The sequence below is a fragment of the Ursus maritimus genome, unplaced genomic scaffold (genome assembly GCF_017311325.1).
Source record: "Ursus maritimus isolate PB19 unplaced genomic scaffold, ASM1731132v1 scaffold_10, whole genome shotgun sequence".
In the NCBI taxonomy this organism is placed as follows: domain Eukaryota; kingdom Metazoa; phylum Chordata; class Mammalia; order Carnivora; family Ursidae; genus Ursus; species Ursus maritimus.
Genome location: NW_024423344.1, coordinates 49,902,623 through 49,918,568, shown reverse-complemented (window position 1 = coordinate 49,918,568; position 15,946 = coordinate 49,902,623). Strand labels below are relative to the sequence as shown.

The window sequence follows — 15,946 nt, the reverse complement described above, 5'->3', positions numbered from 1 at the left end:
CAAGTCCTCCCTTCCATGTCCTCCATTTTTTCTATTTCTGAGGTCATCCTTGTTCCATTTTTATTCTAGGGGTTTTTTTTCCCCACCATGAATTTTGGCTAACAGTTGTTTTTTAGGAATATAGTATAGAAAGAGGAGCCACAATGTCATAATGTATTCTCTGGGGAGAGTTGGAAAAGGATGGGAAGCTATAGAATAAATATGGGGCTTTCCTGGAATATCAGTTGGACTAACAGAAATGTGTATCTGTGAGTTGGGAAATTAAGTCATTTAACTGACAGGTAATTTACCAAAAAATCTGTTTCATTTTATGGAAAAAATGATAAGTTTACAAGAACTTCAAAGACAGAACCTTAAACATTAAAGATGTTCTGAACTTAAAAAAAAAAAAAAGATATTCTGAACTTGTAGAATCTTAGGGACAGTTCACCTTCCGCTGTCATTAACAACTTGGTGCTAGGGTTGAGAACTTCTGCCGGTATATGCTGGGCTTGTTTCTTGATGAGTAGTTTAGAGAAAATGGTAACCTCTTTTTTTTTTTTTTTTTAAAGATTTTATTTATTCATTTGAGAGAGAGAGAGTGCGTGCGCACACAAGTGGGGGAGGGGCAGAGGGAGAAGCCGACTCCTTGCTGAACCAGGAGCCTGATGTGGGGCTCCATCCCAGTACCTGGAGATCACGACCTGAACCAAAGGGAGACACTTAACCATCTGAGAGCCACCCAGGTGCCCAAAATGTTAACCTCTTAAGTTCTCAGGTGTATTCTGCTCATATAAGAAGTTTCAAGGTCAGTGTCCCTTTGGGGCCAAAATGTACCTCTTTTTTCCAATCACAGATCCCCCTAAGTGTGGCCTATGGGGCGAGGTAGAAAGGCATTCAGGGACTACTTTAGGCCATTAATTCTTAGCTTGGCTGCTGCAACTTTTCCCCATGTACAGCCATCCAGCATTCATTCATTTATTCCAGATCTCTTGAGTACCCACTATGTGCCAGACTGTGCCAATATGATGAGTAATGTGCCGGAATGAGTGAGCACTGAGCATTAGAAGGGAGCCAAATAATAACAAAATAGCTTGAAGGTGCAGTGCTAGGATAGTCTGAGTAATTGCTGGAGAAAGAAAGGGGGTACCTGACTCAGCCTTAGGCTTCCTGGAGGAGGAGGTGCCAGAACGGAAGCTTAAAGGTAAAAAAGAGAAAGGGAAGGGGCCTTCTAAGCACAGGGCCAGCTTTGGGAGGAAAGACCTGAACACAGTGAAAACCAGAACCTCCTGGGGAAAAAAAAAAAGCCCTCTGCCCCCATAAAGCAAAAACAAAAACACAACCAGCCAACCAACAAAAAGCTGGAGTTTAGTGAGAGCCAGATCAGGGTGAACCTCATATACTGTGTTAAAAGATAGAGATGTTGGTTAATTCTTAGTGTATACTGAAAAATTTTAAACAAGGTGTGAAATAATAAAAAATAATGCCACTTTTTCAAAGACCGCTGGGAGCTCCGTGGAGGATGGTGTGATGGGCCTAGGGAGTTGGAAGCCAGTTAGGCAGCTGTGTAGGGGGTCAGGTTTATGTACATTAAGCCACATGCAGAGCACGTGGCTGCAAGAGTGGGCAAGGTTTTGTTTACTTTTCTCCTCCCTTTAAACCTCTCAGGCCACACCGTTTTCTATGAGATTTACTTGCATTATATTGGGAGCACCACGTTTGAATGAGGAATTCTTCTGTTAATCCCCATATCTGAGAATCATATAATGGAGTCTTTGAGAGATCTGATTATTTAGTAGGCACTTTATTGAGCACCTGTTATAGGACATCAAGAACTCTGAAACACCAGCTCATCCTTTCAGCTTCAGCAGTCATTCACTGAGTCCCTAATATATTTGACACACAGCAATCTCCTTTCAGGTGTGTTTTCTTTACGTTCAACAGTGGAGAGCAAAATGGTAGACTGACACCACCAGAAATCATGGAAGACTTAGCACTATTGAGCCTTATACACTTTGCACATTTGTGGAGTTTTATGAACACTACCTTTCCCCCACAATTCTTTTAAATACACTTAATAGCTACTAAGAATGATTTCTGCCCCTGTTTTTCAAATATTTTATTTATTTATTTGACAGAGAGAGCACAACAGAGGGAGGGGCAGAGGGAGAAGGAGAAGCAGGCTCCTCACTGAGCAGGGAACCCAATGTGGGGCTCAATCCCAGGACCCTGGGATTATGATCAGAGCCAAAGGCAAATGCTTAACTGACTGAGCCACCCAGGAGCCCTTCCCCCTGTTTTTCAAAGGGAAAAAGATGAACCACAGCATTGCTGAGCCAGAGGTAGTATGAGAATCGGGATGGGGAGAGGACGCCCAAGGTCGAAGGTGTCCCTTGGACACCGAAGGGGCTTGGGGTAAGGGACCTCCTAGATTGAGTGGGGGTCCCATTTCCCTGGTCTTGCCTTTACATGGGTGGAGGAGGAGAGGACTAAGGAGAAGAGGACTGTTGCTCTTGGTCATAATGGAGAAATGATGACCTTTCCAACCTGACTGAAGATATGTTGTCTTTTTATTCATTGACATGCAAAACTGTAGTGCAAGTAAAATAAAAGCATAAGAACAAGAAAAAAAAGATGAAGCACAGTAATGACAGATTCTAAAATTAGTTATTTGGACTTCCCCTTTGTTTTAGTAACAGACAACATTTCCCAAGTGATTTACAAATTGTTCCTCATTAATTCATTCTCTCTCTCCATTCCGCTACTTTCCAAGTGGGTGAGTGGGAGAATCTAAGGTTAGAACAAGCTCTCTTTTCTGTATATAGAAGGAAAAGGGCAGTAGAAGTATCTTCTTGTTCAGCCTTTATCTGTCTTTGAAAAGCATTGAATGAAACCACAGTTTCCAGCGAGAGGAATGTGAAGGACATTGACGGGGAGGTAGGCTCCCTGGTGACTTGTGCTGCTTGCTTCTACTTTATGGTGTGGTTTTAATCTTCACTCAGCCTTGACATTGATTTACCCACTTATGGGGGGTGTGGGGGGACATTTATTTCTTTATATTTGCCTCAGGGCTCAACACAGTACCTAGCCCATAACAGGTCATCAATAAAAGTTTGTTGAATAAATGAATGAATGCTCATGTTAATTCATTCTTTTTTAGGCATTAGGGAGATAAAAAAACGAACTTAAAATTTGGCCTTTACTTTTTTTGGTAACACTACTAAGAATCAATAATCTTTATACATATGTATTTTTTGAGAAATTATAACTGTAGTTTCATAAATAAATAAATAGAAATGACTATCCTTCTATCTGACTTGAAAGTCACAGAGATTACAAAAGGACCTAAACTAATGTGGGTATTTTTTCTGAATAGTTATTAGATGACAGCTGCTCCAAAACCCCAAATCTTGACAGTGTTTCCATTTTATGGTGGAAGTCAAGTTCACCGAGAGCCATGTTAATAGGCTTTCCTCCAGGGCTATTATTTATTACGAAGTTTTGAAAATCTTAACTAGAAAGTTTCAAGAGGTGACTCTTAAGAATTGCAGGAAAGCAATCTGACCTCCCTGGAACACTGGAGTATACTGTTCCAGACATTCTTCTAGTGAGGGCTGTGGGTTTTTTAAATGACAGTTGCAAGGACTTAAAAAAAAATAAATGATCTGTGCCGTGATGCTGTGACCTTACAATTCTGCTCAGAACCACGTGTGTTCCAGGCATTAAGTACTTTCCATGAGCTCATGTCAGAGCCATTGCTATTAGGTCAAAGTTTTGCCTGCTCGATCTGGGAGTATTACTTTTAAAATATAAGTAAGAAACAGCAGCAATGCTATGGCCTGGATGTTTGTGTCCCCCCAAAATTCGTATGTTGAAATCCTGACCCCCGATGTGATGGTGTTCAGAGGTGGGGCCTTTGGGAGGTGACTAGTTTGTGAGGGGGGGGACCCACAAGAATGGGATCAGTGCCCTCATACAGGAGACCCCAGAGAACAACCTTGCCTTTTCTGCCGTGTGAGGACACAACGGGAAGGTGGCTGTCTATGAACCAGAAAGTGGCCTCTCATCAGACACTAAATCTGCCAGCGCCTTGATCTTGGACGTCCCCGCCTCCAGAACTGTGAGAAATAAATGTTTGTTATTTAAGCCCCCGCAGTCTAGGTATTTTTGTTACAGCAGCCCGAACTATGACAAAGCACAGTGAAGCTTTACTATATTGTTGTATTTGTCCTCTGGAATGTAGTCTCCTTCTCCCATTATCTTAGAAGAATTCGCAAAACAAGTTTCATGTTATTATCACCGTATAGTTTAATTGTAGGTTTGAGTCAATTTGGGGTTAAGTAAGAAAATCAATGCTTCGTTTTAGTTTCAGGATCTAACAGATGAAGAGAGTCTTTGGGGCTTGAATCCTTTGACATTTGTCTTTGATCCCCTCTACTCTATGACATAACTGATAAATCTGCCAGCAACTTCTGGTTAAGAGGACGGTATTAACTCACTTAGTTACAGCAAATTAAACAAATGAGCATTAACTAAGAGAGAGCAGAGGGAAGGAAGTCATTTCTTTAAAAATGTTGAAGCTAGAATTGCCACACGCTGTAGTGAGAAACTATGGAAAACTCACTTTTGTAATTGTGATATGCAGTTTCCTTATCGAAATTTTAAAGCCAGGGCTACAGTGTGATGAGGATGATTGTTAGTGGTTCTGTGAAAGACATGGATCTTGCAGAATGCTTAGTGATTACCAATGCCATCCACTTCAGTCTTTTGTCTCTCAGAAAATGAGAGTCTGCAGTTCTAGTATAAAAATCAATGTAGAAATGTTTTCCTCAATTCAAAGTTTGGAGTTTTGTGATAGTGGGGTAGTATGCTATGTTCCAAAGAAGTTGCCATAGCCTTTATAAGAGAAGTATAGCTAAAATAAACGTTATTAATAAAGTTAGGGGTATGGGAAGCTAAAGTAAACTTTATTAATAAAGCTAGGGCTGTGGGAAGCTAAAATAAACTTTAGTAATAAAGCTTTATGGAACCTCAGTCTTCCTTAGTAATTAACACTTTGCATCTGTTAAACCAAAAATGGTTTAGTCTAAAAGCCAAAGGCTTAAAACACACACACATACACCCTAAAAAGAAAAACAAACAAAAAACGCTAAATGAGCATACTTTTGTTTTAGTATCCTATAAGCAATGTCCATAATATTTTTTAAGCGAAATGAAATATATTTGTTAAAAATAACTTTCTAATTTTGCAATTACAAAACCATAGTTGTCTAGTCAACAGCCCTGTACTCTATGCACTGTTGGAAGCAACGGGAAGCTCTTGCGCATGTTAATTTCCCCTGGAGTGTTGAAAGGGAAATGGTGAGAGGACAGGGTTAGTCAGGCATTGGGTAGCAGGAATGTATGAGGCATAACTATGCAAAGACAAGAATTCTCTTTTTATATAGGAATGTCAACTAATAAACCTACATAAATCCTGTAGGTAGACTTACCTTTATTGCAACAAGAGCTACCGGAAATTAACTTGAAATGATATTTAACAGATTATTAGTAGACAGAAAGAAGGGGCTATCTGTTAAAATATTTGTGATGTTGGAGAAAATAAAAAAGTTCCGGAGACAGGTGGTGGTGATGGCTGCACAGCAATGTGAATGCAGTTAATGCCACAGAACTGGATATTTAGAAATGGTGAAATTGGGGGCGCCTGGGTGGCGGGGTTGGTTGAGCCTTGGACTCTTGGTTTCTGCTCAGGTCATGATCTCATGGGTTGTGGGATTGGGCTCCTGGGGCTCTGTGCTCAGTGGTGAGTCGGCTAGGGGATTCTCTCCCTCTGCCCCTCCCTCCATTGTAATACCTGTGTGCGCGCCCGCGCGCGCACACACACACACTCTCTCAAATAAATGAATAAATCTTTAAAAAATATGGTTAAATGGTACACTTTCTGTATGCATATTTTATCACAAAAATAATATGCGTTTAATGAAGATAACATGAAAAAAATAGAAAATGACGAGAATAAAAATCCTTATATAAAGCTACCAAAACAACATTGACATTGAAATCACCTCTAACTACAATGAAGAACTATGGGAAGTTGCTCTTCTGATTGTCTTAAGCCAGTAACATAATGCTCAAACATATTTTCAGTTCTTCAGTTGGAAGAGTTCTGAATCACGCAATAAAATCAGCCTAATCACTTTAGGTAACCTTTTAATTTCTTAAAATTTGAGAATACATGTTTGTGTCAGTATGAGCTTTAATTTGTATTATATGAATATTCTATTTTTGGTGCTTTGTCCCTCTCCATTAGCTCAAATAATTAAGAGTTGGTACTCGAATTGAAATGAAATTCCATCCCACTTGGAATATCAAAGGGCTTTGCAAGAACATTACAATTCCCATTCCACAAGTCGGAGGCAGGAATAAATAATTGTTCAGGAGGGTAAGAGTGTTTAGAGTCAGGAATCAACTTAGCATTTCTAATGTTTTTTTTTGTTTTTTTTTTTATTTTATTTTTTTAAAGATTTTATTTATTTGACAGAGAGAGAGAGACAGCCAGCGAGAGAGGGAACACAAGCAGGCGGAGTGGGAGAGGAAGAAGCAGGCTCATAGCGGAGGAGCCTGATGTGGGGCTCGATCCCATAACGCCGGGATCACGCCCTGAGCCGAAGGCAGACGCTTAACCGCTGTGCCACCCAGGCGCCCCAGCATTTCTAATGTTAAGAAAGGTCCTGGTCTGGGGTGTCTGGCTGGCTCAGTAGGTAGAGTGTGCAACTCTTGATCTCAGGGTTGTAAGTTTGACCCCCACATTGGATGTAGAGATTACTTTAAGATCTAAAAGAAAAAAAGAAAAGAAAAAGAAAGGTCCTGGTCTACGTTCTGTTAACATTGTTACATAAATTCATTTAGTGTTTGCAAGGCTAATAGCTTAAGGCCAATCTTCTTTTTTTAAATAGATTATTCATTTATTTATTTGAGGAGAGAGAGAGGGGACGAGAATGAGCAGGGGGAGGGGAAGGGGCAGGGGCAAAGGGAGAAGCATACTCCCTGCTGAGTGGGGACCCTGACACAGCTGGATTCTGGGACCTTGAGATCATGACCTGAGCTGAAGTCCGATGCTTAATCTACTGAGCCACTCAGGCGCCTCAGCAGAAGGCCCGTCTTTATGGAAAAAAGGTATGTAATGGAAAATCACAGTAGTGATTTTAAGGAGATTTCAAAATAACTGCATGGATTGGAACTCTATACTGGAATATGTTCTGCAGAATTTTCCCAATGGTCGTCTGCAGCTGGAGGGTTAAGATGACCAGAGGATGTGAGAATCTGTCTTAGCTGCTTTGGGGTCGGCATCATTTGGGAAGTGAATCAAAGCTGAAGGTTGTCAACTCAGGAGGAAGAAGAGGCTTCAGAATAATGGACTGTAAACTTGGGTGAAAATGAATACTGGGAAGAATGTCTATACCAGATGGCAGAGGAACCAACTTGACTGAAGCAGTTTGGGAGATGAGACATACAGATGGATCAGTGGTTCTCAGTGGGGCGGGGGATGGTGTAATTATTCCCCCACCCCAGGATCATTGGGCCATGTCTGGAGACGTTTTTGGTTGGTGCAAGTTGGGGGAAGGGTGCTTCTGGCATCTGGTGAGCAGAGACCAGGGACGCTATTAAACATCTTATTAATATACAGGATAGCCTCCCACAACAGCGTTATTGTCCCTACACGGTGGTTATTCTGAATGCATACGTAGGCTAGGGTATAGCCATGGTAGGGCGTTTGGTTCAAATGTGGCCCAAGACATTGAATGTTACGGAGTTCCAAGAGGAAAGGGTTATGTGACTTTTCAGATTTGGGATGGGCTAAAGTGAAGGAGGGAAATGGCCGGTGGGTAGGCAGACCCTTGCCAAGGTATTTTGGTGGTCTTGGTGGGTGTCCTATTGGAGCAAGCCAGGAGAAATCAGAACCTGGAAAAGAATCGATCAGAGAGTCTTGGCAGGCAATGTATCAAGTCTGGAGAAGGGCAAGATAGTACTATAGCTTTAGGCAGCAAAATTAAGTTTAAATGGCCCTAGAAAAAGAAGTGGATAAATATGGTGGGCCTGGGTAGGTGAATGTGGAAGAGAGTCTGGGAAGACATGACTGGTCAAAAGTAATAGCCAGCAAGTAGAACAAGAGTTCTCAAACCTGCTTGCACATTAGAGTCACTTAGGGAATTAAAAAAATACTGATGCTGGGGCCCCACCTCAGACCAATTCAATGCTTGTTTGGGGGAAGGTTTGAGACTTCAGTTATGTTTATAGACATTTCCTGTATGTCTCTCATGTGCAGCTAGTTTTGAGAACCGCTGTCCCCATAGGTCGATGAAGACAAGGAGGAATAAACAGGGTGATTAGAAATCAGCTGCCGTGTGAGATTAGGGGCTGCCTGCCCTTTGCAGGGATATGTGTGGGCTGCTCCTGGCTGGCGTAGTGCCCGGGGCTTGAGGCTGGGTTTCGCTTGCAGTTTGCTGGGTAGGGAGGCCAAACTAGGCAGGCAGCGGCTCACTGCTTTCTAGTGACCAGTGACTGAGCTTTGCATTTCAACTTCCAGAAAGACCTCAAATTGCCTTCTGATGGAAAAGAATCACTTAGGAGTAAAAATAATACAAAGTTTTATGGGCAATTAACAATTGGTTCATATTTTATATATATAAGAAAGAGAGGTATTACATTTTAAGAGAGGAAATGAAAAGCCATCAAACTGTGGCTATCTTGGGGAACGTGCACAATTTTCTCTACAGGTAGCTGATAAAAGCAGCCTGTTACCTTACGTCAGTGCCCAGGATAGGATGATGAACTGGCCAGAAGGATGCCTCCTCTTTAGAGGAGTGTCCCCTATCTGCCCTTTCCAGTGTGGAAACATTCCTGAGAAAACATTCCTTTCTAGCAGAAAGGGAATATGCATGAAGGCGTTCTTTGTCTGCTGATTCCTGGGACATTTTCAAAGGGATTGAGTAAGTGACTGGTGGTTGGAATCTGCTTCGTTTTCATTTGTCTCTGGTAGGGCCTGGTGGCAATTTAATATTCTTTATTATTATTTTACATGCAACTTCCTTCCTAGCTTATGATTCCTGTCAGGACTGTGTATTATTACCCATTAGTCATTTTTCTTGGGTTGGTCTACAGTGCTTCAAAGGAGGGCTGGCGTGTTTCAGTAATTTTGCCTACAATTTGATTTGCATTCTCTAGAATCCCAATTTAGTTTCATCAGCACATTTCCACACACAACAGCTGGGCCCCTGGATGGGATCATTTACATACATTAGCAGCTGAAAGGTAAGCACCAGCGACCAAAGCTGGCCTGACATTTTCCCAGCACCTTACCTGACATTTTGGAAGTAAACTCTGCCTCCCTGTTTGTAACTGTGTCAGTGACAATATTCTGTGGGCAAAAAAACTGTTGGTCTGCAGGCAACTTTTAAGCTGAAACGCTTTGTTGGAAGGCATTGAGGATAATCAGAGAACATGTTCTGTCCTACTTCAGTGTCAGGTAAGAATATCGCTCCCTCCCATCACATGTATCTTTATTATTACATCAATGGCAGAGAAATGGGCTTCTCAGTTGGTTGAGGATTGCCTGAAGGCAGATGACCTATTAATCTATAAACATCATTGTGACTGAGACCCCTGAACGACTCTCCAAACGGCTGACGTTACACAGTCAGGACTTGAGAAAGACACCGTGTGAGGCTTGGAAAGCTCACGGCTTTTTTTTTTTCCCCCCCATCATTGTCTTTACTTACAGTTAAATTCTTGAACTGTGGTCTTGATCTGTTCCGTAAACTGAAAATGCCTCCTCACCTCCCCTCAGAGATATCTCCTTCTTAATTTCTGGAAACTGTCCTTGTGAAAAAGGTGTCTTTACAGATGTTGGTTGAGTTAAGCATTTTGAGATGAGATTATCTTGGGTTATGCCAGAGGTCCCTAAATGCCATTATGAATGTCCTTATAAGAGAGAGGCAGAGGGAGATTTGAACACAGAGGAGGAGTAAACCATGCAACCACCAAGGCCGAAGTTGGAGTGATGTGGCCACAAGTCGAGAGCTGGTGCGGCCACCGGAAGCTGGAAGAGACAAGGCCAGGATGTTTTCTCCTAGAGCTTCTGGAGGGAACGTGGTCCTGCCAACACTTAATTTCAGCCCAGTGAAACTAATTTTGGACATCTGGCTGTTGTTTTAAGCCACCACGTCTGTGGTAATTTGTTATGGCAGTTTTAGGAAACTAATATGGTCTGTAAGAGTCTATCCCATGGGTCTTGTATTTATTCTAGTATATCCAAGTCAGTGAGTTTCTTTTCTAGAAATAAATTATTAATTTACTTGATATTTTTCATTTGGTGCCTCATTTATGACCCATTTATTCTACTGAGTCCTTTCTGTTTAGGCAGATGATCTCCTGAAGAAATCCCCAGACGTGGGACTAAGCATTTGTGAACAAGTAACCTAGAAGACTCAATGTTCCAGGAAAGAAAACATTCTCTGCTATATATTGAACATTTATCATTTCATTGTTTTACTTCCCATTCCAGTTTCTATGAGATAGATAGATCCACTGTATTTTATTAGTATAGAATAGTGTCGTATAAGATACCATAGAATTGGAATTCCACTCGACTATTCTCAGAGTTCACCTTTACTTCCTCTGCTGTTATTTGGCTATGATTCACTGGGCTGGCTCAGGAGTTATGCGACACTGTAGTATAGGTGTCACTGAGGATAATGTGGGCCCTTGGGGGACCTATTTCTATATAAGTTGTGATGCCCAGTGAAATGTTTCAAGAAAAGGTTAAGGGATTTTTGGTTTTAGCTAAAGTTCCCAGAAATGGATGAAACAAACTGCTAGAGATTTTAAAAATGCTCCTCATAAAAGCACTTCACATTTTTTTCTATTAAAAACCAGAGAAACATAATTCTTTTTGTAATCGTTGACTCTCTCATATGACAATAACTGCTTCTTGCAGGGGATAGGACGTAAGTTGGGAAACTGAATGGTTTCTTTTTGCAAAGAATTGCAATACGTGTTATATGTGTGTGTGTTTGTGAAAATATATCAATAAGCAAGTATTTTTTTGAAAACTTATAATTTTATAGCAAAATTATAAAGTAAATTTTCAATTAAATGTACATGATTCTGTTTTCCCAAGTACCTTCCTGATGGAAATGGGAGAACTTTTCAAAATAGGTTTGAGTCATTTGTACAGGAAATCTATATTTAAAGCTTAATTTTGTTTGTGGGTGTAAAGGAGTAAATTTTGCCGCCCCAAGATATGCCTCTTTGGCATATTGACTGTTCTGAGCTGGTTATTTTTAAGAAACTGCAGAGGCAAGAGAAACTCTGGAAACCGAGTAGAAGTTAACTGGTAGTAAGAGACATTTACATGTGAAAGAGAAATCTCCATTTGTAAGTTTCTTCCCCAGTATCAGGAAGAAGGGCCACTCTTAAGTCATTAGAAATTTATCAACAGAGAAGACGCGGGCTTAAATTTGCATAACAACCTTACCTTTCTTTACTGTGCTTTTCCTGGTAAGCTTCCATAACTCTCTCCCCAACTCCAATACCTTCTTTTGCCTTTAGCTGGAGGTGATATTTAAGATGATGGCTTTAGCCATTTCAGTTAGTTACTCAGTTTTCCTTGGTCTCTTTCATGTGTACAGGAGGTATATATATTATTAGACTTTGATTTTTTCCCTGTTTTTCTGTCTCCTGTCAATGTGATTCTTAGACAAGCTGAAGAATGTTGAAAGGTAGAGTTAAATTCTTTTCTCCCCTACATGGGCAAGTACCTACTTGTTTACAGTTTTCATATGTTCTCTCTGTTCCTTCCACAATTTATTCCAAGGAACTGTGGTAGATACTGATTGAGATAAATAAGACAATGTCTTTACTAAATGTTTTATTACAGCCTTTATGAATTTTCGGAGATAGAAAACAATTGTGAGCAAGGTGGGCCTCAGATCAGATTGAGTGGGGAGAAGCTGTTCACTGCAGAATGAATCCCCCAAATCACTAACAAAGCCCAAGAATAAGTTAAATTTCACAATGTTGGGAGATGGGTTATACATGTATAGTTTTTATTTGTAAAATAAACATTTGATAATGAAAATGCTGAAGAACAATTATAGGCTTTGCTCTGAAGGGTCAGTCTGAGAATTAACCAGAGAGATGGCATATGAATTATGGATTTTCTTTTCTAGTGAAATGTCTTTTATCACAATTCCCTGAGAAAATTTATATTGTGCATATTGAAGAGAATGAGAACTAATTTAATTATCCACTCTGTTGTTTATTTATTTTCTGTCTAAAAGAAAACACCCCATTTTCTTGTACAATGAATTCAATACAATTACCATATGACCAGGCAAAAATTGTGTCAGAATACCATGCTACAGATATGTACTTTATATGATCAGTATTTCTAAACAGGTGTAAGTACAATTCTGTTCATGGACACTAGATTAAAGCAGAAGGAATTTTTTATTATTGAAAATGTTCTAATCTATATAGAGAGTGTGTTCTCCTTACCTGAGGCAATACATACTGACCTACCTATCTTAATATACTAAAAATATAAGAAGGTGGATAGTGAAATAATTTCATGTAAAGTTGAAGTTTGCAAAGCTAAAGTAATTAAATAGTTGATTGGGTTGTGGAAGGAGTTTTAAAAAAGGAAAATAGAAAAGTAGTTTCTTTGAATTTGAGGTAAAATGGCTTTTATGTTCAGAGAAGTAATGTGGGTGTGAGGTCTGCATGTGGAAGAGAGGGAAAGGGGATTTGGTTGTGGGGAAGGTGAGAAATCACAGGGTTTTAAATATCAGACATGTCTCCTTGCAACTGTCCAACAGCCCTGCCTTTGCTACATGCTGAGTCCTGCTGTTCATTTCTGATTTCACACAGTTTTGAACTCTTGACATTGGCACATCCCAGCTCCCACACTTTGTCAGAAGTCAAGGCCATCTAAGAACCGGGCTGCTGGAGCTGAGATTCTCATCTGATGGTCAGCCAGAGAAGGTGTGATAGAGTGAAAAACCCAGGATTTCCATACAAGAGACCTAGTTTTGAATCCTGGCAACTAACACTTATTAAATCTGTGTCCTTGGTAAGTCATTTATCTTCTTTGTGCTTCAATTTTCTCACTATAAAATGAAAGTACTTCACAGTTTTGTTTTGACACTACATAAAATAGTGTATGTAAAAACAGCTAAAAGTGATTTGTAAGTAGTAGGGGCTCAGTCCTCTCCTCCTCCTCCTTCTCCTTCTTCTTTTGGAAAAGAACACCCTGTTCATCCAGTCATCAGAGCACCTCCTCTTGGTGGCAGGATAGATTCTAAAGGTTCTGTGGAGATATTTCACTAATATTTTATTATTTTGAAACAATAACAAATGAGCAGAAGAATTGTAAGGACTTTGTGTACATTCCTGTGTATATATGTCTTTTTTGGGGGATATATCTTAACTTTTCCTTCCCTCTTTTTTCCTTATTTTTTCTCAGACTGGACTAACCTGGGCTGAGGTTAGTGAGATTAGTTCGAATTAGTTCAAAATTAGTTCAAATCTGCCAACATGGGCCCCAGAAGAAGTGCCAAATTTTGTTTTGGTAGCAACTTTTTGATACATCTTCATGCATGAGCCCCACTCTTGCTTCTTACCATTTCCCCTTTGTATCTCTAGGGATGGCCAACATATCATGCTGCTTGTGGTAGCTGACCAGGCCAAAGATCTCAAAATCCATTTTTCAAGAACTAGGACATGAATGAGGTTTATATTCCTTAAGAGGAATTTCTCTTCATCAAAAGTAGTGGGCTAGCCCAATTAGGAGGGTAAGGAGGGTAAGCAGGGATGGAGAAAGGCCTTCTCCAGTTGTTCTCTTCCTCCTGAGTGCAGTCTCTTCCAGGATTTGCAAATGTAAGTAACAGATGTGATTTATTTGACTGGCATAGAATTAAAAAAAAAAAAAAAAAAGAATCAGTTGCCAGTTTTTCAAACTCAGTGGATTTCCCACCCAAACCTAGATTCAGGTTGCTCTGAAAATGATCTGGCAACATTCTGACAGAGTAAGGATTGATAGATAATAAATAGCTACCTTTAGAAGAGCAAGTGATCCCCCGTCCGGACAGTTCCCTCCTGCCTTGTGTAATCGCCTAAATTGGCTCTTTGGGCCTTGTAGGCATTTGGATTTGCCACATCCACCCTACACTTAGCGTTGCATACCCACTACCACCTCTCCTGGCCACATCTTCCCTCTTCCTGCCCTGGCATCTACCCACACATATGTTTTTCCAGCAGAGCCCATGAGCTCAGTAAAAACAAGAACTGGTCTTCAGAGAAAGAACGGGGTTTACCATGGCAAACCAATGATATTCAAAACCACAAACCATAATTCCAGAAATACCAGTTCTGTTTCTTGTTTCTTTTGAGAAGTGAATAATCTTATTTTGGAAGCCAAAACTATAATTAGAACACTACAGTGATAGTATGGAATCATTTAAAAGGCAATGGATGTGATAAAGGAAGATTGGATTAAAGGATTGAAAGAGATAAATCAGGAAAATTCTCACCAAAAGAAAGCTAATGCACTTATATTAATTTACAAAAATATAGACTTTAAGGCCAAAATCATTACTTGAGATAAAGGTAACATGTTTAATTCCCTTGAACGTTGTAACAAATTTGGATTCTCCAAATAACACAGTTTCAAAATATATAAGGCAAAACCTACAGAACTGTGAAGGGAACTAAAGAATCAATAGTCATATTGGGAGATTTTAACACATCTTTCTTAGTAAGTAATGGAACTACTTAATAAGAAAACAAGGATGAGGTGCCTGACTGACTGAGTTGGTTGAGCATGTGACTCATGATCTCAGGGTCCTAAGTTTAAGCCCCACATTGGGTATAGAGGTTACTTAAAAAAAAAAAGAGAGAGAGAGAAAATTTTGAGCAATCTATTAGCAGATTTGCTCTAATGGTCACATATAGGACATCTAAGAACTAAAAATGGATTTCTTTTTAAGAACAGATGGGTTGTTTATAAAAATTGATATATCCTATACCATAATGGAAGTCTAAACAAATAAAGATAGTAAAATCATACAGAGCATGTTTTCTAACCACAAATGCAGTTCAGTTAGAAATCACTAACAGAAAGATGTCCAGAAGAAAAAAATCAGTGTATGTGAAAACTAAAAAAGAAAGTTCTAAGTAACCCATGGGTCAAAGAAGAAATCATAATATAAATTAAAAGGTATTTAGAATCACACCTAAATAAAGATACTATATATAAAAACTTATTGGGAGCAACCAAAGCTGAAAAGAGGGCAATTTTTAGTTTATATTTTAGAGAATTTAAGCTAATACATTTGAAGATATAGATGAATTCCTAGAAAAATATAACACCCCAAAACTGACTCCAGAAGAAATAAAAAGCCCTTTTACAGGGAACATTTTAGGTCCAGATAAATTCACCAGAACTTTTATAAAATCTTTAAGAAACAACTATCCATACTATGCAGACTTAGAGAATAGAAAAAGTAGTGTCTAGAATAAAACACTTCTTAGAAGAAATATGAAAAATTTTTCTAATCCCATAGAAAAAGAGGCAAAAGACTTGAACATTTCATAAAAGAGAACTTTCTTTTGTATTTTTATATTTTTAAAATAGCTTTATTGAGGTATAGTTGATGTATCAAAACAAACAAAAAATCCCTGAATGTATTTAATGTATACAACTTGATGAGTTTAGAAATATGCAGACACCTGTGATTGTGTCACCACAATCAAAGTAATAAAATATCTACTACCTCCAAAAATTTTTTTCCTTCTGCTCAGCCCTCACATTGTGTGTGTGTGTGTATGTGTGTGTATGTAAGAACACTTAGTATGAGACCTATCCTCTTCACAAATTTTTAAATGTACAATACTGATTTGTTAACTA

General features: G+C 39.4%; 1 long non-coding RNA gene across 1 annotated transcript in view; it reads left to right on the top strand.

Moving 5' to 3' along the window:
* The window catches only part of LOC103659171, a 217,985-nt gene that overhangs the window by 12,419 nt on the left and 189,620 nt on the right, over window positions 1-15,946 (top strand). The window contains exon 2 of the long non-coding RNA XR_005833031.1: window positions 12,910-13,111. This is a non-coding gene — a long non-coding RNA (uncharacterized LOC103659171). The remainder of the gene's footprint in view (window positions 1-12,909; window positions 13,112-15,946) is intronic.